The following is a 7,287-nucleotide window of genomic DNA, read 5'->3' on the forward strand; positions in this document are numbered from 1 at the left end:
TGGGTGGCCTGGATGAACAAAGGGACCCTCTCTACATTAACAAATGAGAAAGGAACAACAGCAGCAGAGAGACATTGGATAATGGAAAAAACTTCTTAATTGAATCAACCAGTCTATTTCAAGAATGTGTTGACCACATAATGGAAATCAGGAGATGTGCTACATTTGGGATGGTGTTTTACTCTTGTTTCCACAGAAGAAGAAAAATTGTGGATACCATCAAAATTAATAAAGATTTGCTTAGAAAAAGAAAAGCCTCTTGAGAAAGAGAAATGACAGCTTATCCACAACAGTGACAACCATACACGTGGTAAAGAAACCATATAGGGTTGGGCCAGGGTTCTGTTCTTGTTTTTACAGGAAAATAAACATTTTCAAAAATTCAAGAGACCCTGGATATTTAGATGCTGATAGAAGGAAAAATAACTATTCATTAAGGATCATCAACGAAAAGAAATATGACTTATGAGGACAGGTGATCAATATATATATATGTGTGTGTGTGTGTGTGTGTGTGTGTGTATGTGTGTGTATGAATATATAGAGCTGGCTTTAGAGTTGGACAATTTGCTGTGCCCTCTCTAAATCCAAGCGTGTTGTTAAAAGGCAAATTCAGAGTTTCTGTCTCATGTCAGGAGCCATCTGGTATTGGAGAGAAGGAAGACTTTAAGAAAAATTTTACTTTCTCCAAGCCTATTTTATCTATATCATATTACTCATTGAATGTATGTCTATATGAATAATGTTTAAGTTTCCCATGATGAACAATATTTTTCTATAGATCCTTTTCCTTAAGTAATCTTTGAAGTTTCCAGGAAGAAGATGTGGCCCCACAGCAACAACTACACCTGGTTGAGAAGACATCATGATGCTAATAGTGCTACTACAAGACGAGTTTCTGGGTAGCAGCTGGTAAAATGGTGCACCTTCTCATGACATTCTGGCCAGAATTCCAAATAAAAACTTTGAAAAACCCCTATCAACTGGTCAAAAATCATTTGCAACTATACTGGACAGTAATCTTGAAAGTTAACCATCATTTTATTTTTATAGAATCCCATAAAAAGAGCATTGCCCCCATGACAGTGTGTAGCAGTTCTAGATGATGTCCCCTCTCCCAAAAAATTTGTCCTCAGGGTTGGGAACACTGTTTAGGGGTTGTTAATTATTACTTGTATAAGGTAGAGGGTTAGAGTGGAAACTATATAGGCTCAAAAAAAGGGGGGGGAAATCAAATGGGATAATAGATAATTTAGTGTTAACTTATTCACACTAATAATAATATTGGGTAATAGAGTGAATACTTGTGAGCTATAATTTATGGATAATTTACATTTGTATAATTTTTATATATTGATACAAGTTCAAATTATATTTGTTATTTCTGTTTATAATATTTGTACACTTATGCAAGGTTATTTTGTCAGATTGTATACATGCATGTTTTTACCTCTGTTTAGGAAATTTTGTATATTGATACAACTTTTAGTATATATTTTCATATTGCTTTATAAATTATTCTTATCTCTGATCAAGATACTTATTCATTGTTTACATTTTGAGGTAATTGTCCTCATTTGCTGTACATTTGTTTTCAGATTATTTAATATTCTGACATAAAGTTTTAGTCTTTAAGTTATTCAGGTATTAAATATTATAGGTCAATAGTTATTCATATTTGTTATACATATAGTCAGATTAATTAGGTTCTTTAGATACACAGAGATTGTGTATTATTTCTAGATTGGAAATCTTTATCCACTTTAAGGATTTGTAGAACATGGCATTTAAATAATTTAGGGTTCTGTTGAAATGAAACATGATTGCTCCTGATAGCACCAATCTATTCCCAAGAAAATGTTGAGCACTGAAGACACTCCACTCAGAGTTTGTTTTCTTCTTGACACAATTGGCCTTTTGGCAAAGAACTGCTCATACTTCAACCACTGACAAAGTACATGGTACCTGGATGGATAAGCAGTACACATGGAAAAAGACTGTCAAATCTTGCTAAGATGGGGTAAGACAGTTTTGTAAAATTTCCTGCTTCTGGAAATGGTTTGTCAGTTATACTAGGCCTTAGCCAAAGTTGATTGCATCAATGTTGCAAATGAGACTTTGGGTGATTGCTTAGGTAGCCAGTTGTCTTTGTCATTTGTTGTACATTTTTAAAAGTTACTTGATTGCACTTCCTGCGTACTCAAGAAATATTATCTCCCTTCTCAGACCTTCGATGGTGTTGAAGATTACATAGTCATACTTGCCATTCTCGTATGGCTTAGCCAAGCCTATTTCTAAGAAAAGACTTGGACTCTTTGGAATAGAATGTCTATTAAAACATTTATGATGAGTTCCTTGCTTAATATTGTTTATGTTGGTTGTAATTTTATACTTGATATTTGTTCCTATTGCATATAGTTTTATATTGGGTTTGGATCCCTCTTATTTAGACAAAAGGGGGAGGTGATGGGGAATCTTCGCCAACCAATTATCTTTAAGAGTTGGGACCAAGTTAGTGTGGGGCTTTCTGGGACCTGGAGCAAAAACAGCATATGGCCCAGGTGTCTGCTCTCTGTGTGGTCCCCTCGCAGTACAGTTGAGCTTGGACTTCTCATTCCTGTTTTGTGAGTTTTCCCCTTGTAATAAATAAAAATATAATTGTTTTATCTTTTAGCTAGCCTGGTTATTTCCTGAATTGAATTAACTTCTACAGAAACAAGACTCTAGTGATTTTAAAACATCAATAGTTGTCACAGATTTATAGTAAGAAAGAAAAGATGGAGTAATCAAAGCATGAAGAATTTTTTAGGTGGTTGAAAGGAAAAATGTCAGCTAAGGATCTCCAAGCCAAAATTCTGAGCACAAAGGATATGTATTTTCCCTAGAAGGACAGAGGGCAAAGATAAGGGACAAAGACAGGAGACAGGAAGAAGGAGAAGGGGAAGGGAACCAGGAAAAGGGAGCAGGGGTTGTTGTCCCAGAAGGACAAAGGACTGCCTCTGAATAGAGAGGAGCAGACATGGCCCATAGAAAATTGTGGTTTATAAAGCAAAGGGAAACCCTTTGTTAGGATGAGGTGTTTAATCTTAAATGAGCATGTTAATTAGTTGAGCAAAAGGGAGCTTTTGATTGCTGAATTTCAGTAATTTGATAGCTGGAACTTGGTAGTAGTGTCAGGAGGAGGAAGTGGTCAAGTAAGGAAATGGACCTTGGGGCTAGCTTCAGGAATGCAATCTAATGGTTTTTAGCAAGGCAGAGGGGTTGGAGAGAAGGGCAAGGCCTGCCAGAGCCACCTGCTCTAATGGGCTAGTGATGCTATATTTTCACCTTTTGTTTTATTACTGAATGGCTTATTATTGTTTGGATGAATTGTCAGTCTTCTCTCTGGCTGATTCCTGATGACATTGGATCATTGCTGTTAGGGGACTCACTGAAGCTTTCATCTGAGAAGGTAGAAGAGATTGGACCAGAGAGATATCTATAGGAACAGCTTGTGAGTAGGGAACAATAGATTGTGAGAGGAAGGCATAAAAGCTTAAGTCATGAATGTCTGAGAGAGTCATTTATTGGTCTAAGAAAGTAATTTAACGTATATAAAAAGTTTGAACAGAAACAGGATGATTGAATATGGGGTATGTAGGGGAGGTAAGGGGAGAGAATAGGAAGAGAAGAGGGAGGGGAAACTGCCGTCTGGATGTAAGATAGATAGATAGATAGATAGATAGATAGATAGATAGATAGATAGATAGATAGATAGATGAAGAAAATTATTTCAAATTTCTTTCCTTCTTTCTATTCAAACCCATCTCCCCCATCCATAGTCAGAATATACAACCAGTCCTCCAGATCCCTCCAGACTCTTCTCTCAACTTGCACCTCTGACATAAATTTTGCCTTTTACCCAGACACCAGCTCCCTAGACACTCCTTTGTTCTTCCTCTTCCTTTTCTCAGAAGTTCCAATATCTCTCTTGCCCTCTGCCTCCTTCTCTAGTCCATCCAGCTATGCGGGATGGCACATCTAATTCTCTTGCTGCACATCATAAAACTTTACCTAACACACTAAAGGGTTTTTCTGCCTACATCTCCAAACACCAATGCCCCCTGCCTTTAACTAACCTCTGCCTAGGCCTCAAACCCACATTTCTATACCCACCCCCTTACCTTACAATACTCCCATATTAACAGTCAAAGACCCTAAAAGAACCTTCCACATAGTCCAGGACCTTCATTTCAGTAACTGTTGTTCCTTTACAGCCTTAAATCTATAGCCCCTAGGCTATCCTCTCCATAATTCCCTGACAACACCACTCACTTTTCAGTCCTAAATCTTAAAGACACTTCCTTCTCAGTACTCCTGGATGTCCACTTCCACACATTTTTGTTTGCACACACAGACATTTCTTGATACTCCATAATCCAGACACTGGCTTGGACTGTCCTTCCCCAGAGATTCAGAGACAGTTCCCACTTTTTGACTAAACACTCACTACACACTTGGCCTGCCTTCTGCCTTTTCTCTCCCATCTGTTTAAGGATATTGACAACCTCATCCTTTACAGTCCTTCCTTCTCTAATAGTTGATCTGATACCTCTTCATGCCTCAATTTCAGATTTCCAGCTCTTACCTTCTTAAGCGCAACTCCTCTCTCCCAAGCCACCTACCTTAAATTCTCCCTTATACTAACTGATAGACGTTTCGTTTTAAGCCACCTTGACCATGTCTGCACCTTATCTCTGCCCTCATGGTCAATTTCCTCCACTCATGGGTTTCTAGATACTCAATCCTAGCACATCTAAACCAAGCTGCTCCTAGAACTCCTCCTCCCTCCCATCCACAAACAATTAATTAAATTTAAAATCCTCTCTTTTCAGCTCCAGCCCTCTGCCTTCCAGATCTATACAAACTTTTCCATCATTACACTTTCAAACATGTAAACACTTTCTGTGACTGACCTTTGCCCCTGTTGCCTACCTCTCTAAAACTCTATACAACATACAACATCCCCACAGCTCAGCTCCCTTTCTACACACTCTTGCCATAGACTCTCTACTCATCACTAAATCTAACAAATTCTAGGATCTCTTCTCACAATCTACTCCCTCAACTCCAATCCCTTCCCCCAACTCAGATCCTATCCCTCCAAATTTCTCTTCAGTCATCTGAATTTTCTCAATGCCTCTCAAGAACTCTCAAAAAACTCCAGATAAATACTCCTCCCAACAAACAGCCTGACTTTTCCTGCCCATTGCAGTTGGGATCTCTCCCCATTTCCCTGGGATCTCTCCCGATTTCACTGCCCCACCTAGTCTTGTGACTCTTCTTCCCAACTACCAGGACCATGACCTAACAGTTTCAACTATACAACCAAGATAATTTTTCCTAAACTCCTTAACTTCACCTGTGCCTCTAGTCTATCTTTCCCAACAGATTTCAAGTCAGCTACAGACTTCAGCATCTCCAGAGGCAGCTGCAATGCTTTCCTCAGGATCTACATCCTGGACCAACCACACAGTTTACACTTCCTGGATTCAGATAGTACTGAAGAACCTGAATATCAAGAAAAACAACCTGAACTTCCAAGCCTTGATCAATAATGCAGCTTTCCTTGGGTCACCTAACGTCAATATCCACTCCAATATCAGCAGGAAACAGCCAGAGAGCATAATGCTAACTTCCCAAACCAATAATAAGTCACCCCAAAATAAAAGCAAATGGTGAGAATAAAGGGTCACTAGCCCACTAGAGCATGTGGCTCTGACAGGCCTTGCCATTTATTCTCTTCAATTACGTCTGTCTTTCTATAAACCATTAGAATACATTTCTGAAGCTAGCCTCCAAGGTCATTCATTTTATTTCACCATTTTTTCTTCCTGAGCCTGACAACAAGGCTCAGCTATCAAAGAATTGAAATCCCACAGTCAAAAGCTAACTAACATGCCCAATTAAAATTAAACACCTTATCCTAGCATGGGCTTGCCCCTTGTACATTTATAAGCTGCCATTTTCCTATGTGCCAAGTTTGTCTCCTCTATCCAGAGGCAAATCTTTGTCCCTCTGGCAAAAATACCCCTGCTCTCTTTTCCTGGTTCCCTTCCCCTTCTGCCACTTCCTCTATCTCCTGTCTTTGTCCCTGATCTCTGCCCTCGGTCACTCTGGAGCAAATAAATCTCCTGGGCTTGGGGGTGCTGAGCTGATACTTTTTCTTTTAATGGTGAAACTATTTTGTATGAAAAGTTAATGTTAGACTGTGACATTGCATTGATCAAATCCAATAGATCTTTATAGAACAAAAATTAAATGCAATGTTTGCGAAATTTAAAACAATATCTACAATGCCACAGAAATCTGCTATAGGAAGAAAACTGAAGGAAATGAATCAAATTTTACTGTAGGTGTATGAAATAAGCTGTGTGTGTGGGGGAGGGTCAGCCATGATAAGCTATATAGGGACAGGTCACCACCTAAAGGAAGTTTTTTACCTTCAACCATTATCACCTAAGACTCTGGCCATCTATGAATTTAAATTGAGGTTGGAGTCCCAGTAGTTTATCCTGAGGCAATGCCTGGCTGCAGGAGGAACCACAAGCTGAGATAACCTGATCCCCACCCAGGAACAGACCATTCAAAGAAAATGCCTGGCATTCCAAGCGCTGTAGATAGGAACAGCTGCCAGTGCACATACTCCAGGACACCCTAGACAAATGTCATCCAATCAGAGGTCTTAAAACCTCAGAAAACCCTCACCCCCACCTTTACTACTATAAACCCTATTCTAATTGAGCTGGGGCTCTCTGGTTATTCCAATACTTTGGATGTGCAGAGAGACCGAGTTTGCAAACTTGATTAAAATAAAGGTTCTTTGCCATTATATGGGACTTGGTTTCCTTGTTGGCTTTTGCGGGGACCCCGCAGATTTGGGCATAACACTCACAAAATGGCAGGGAGGACAACGGTGTTGAAATAAGTAATTTTGCACTGTAAACCAAAAGGGGGAAATACCTACAACAATGAACTCTGATAAAGACTGTTCTTACATGGAGGCACATATTAATGATTCCAAAACTGTTATGCACGTGTAGTTGTAATGTAAAACTATGAAAATGAATGAGCAGTCAGTTTGGGTCGTGTGTTTACACCGAAGCAAATGGATAAATATAAACAATGGAAGGAAACTAGAATGGTCTATATAGCTATGGATTGGAGTTGGTGACATAAATATAAACTCATGTTTGAAGCTGAGATTTGAGCAGTATGAGAAATAAGAATCTAGATAGTAGAATACAT

This window comes from Chionomys nivalis, chromosome X (genome assembly GCF_950005125.1).
Source record: "Chionomys nivalis chromosome X, mChiNiv1.1, whole genome shotgun sequence".
In the NCBI taxonomy this organism is placed as follows: domain Eukaryota; kingdom Metazoa; phylum Chordata; class Mammalia; order Rodentia; family Cricetidae; genus Chionomys; species Chionomys nivalis.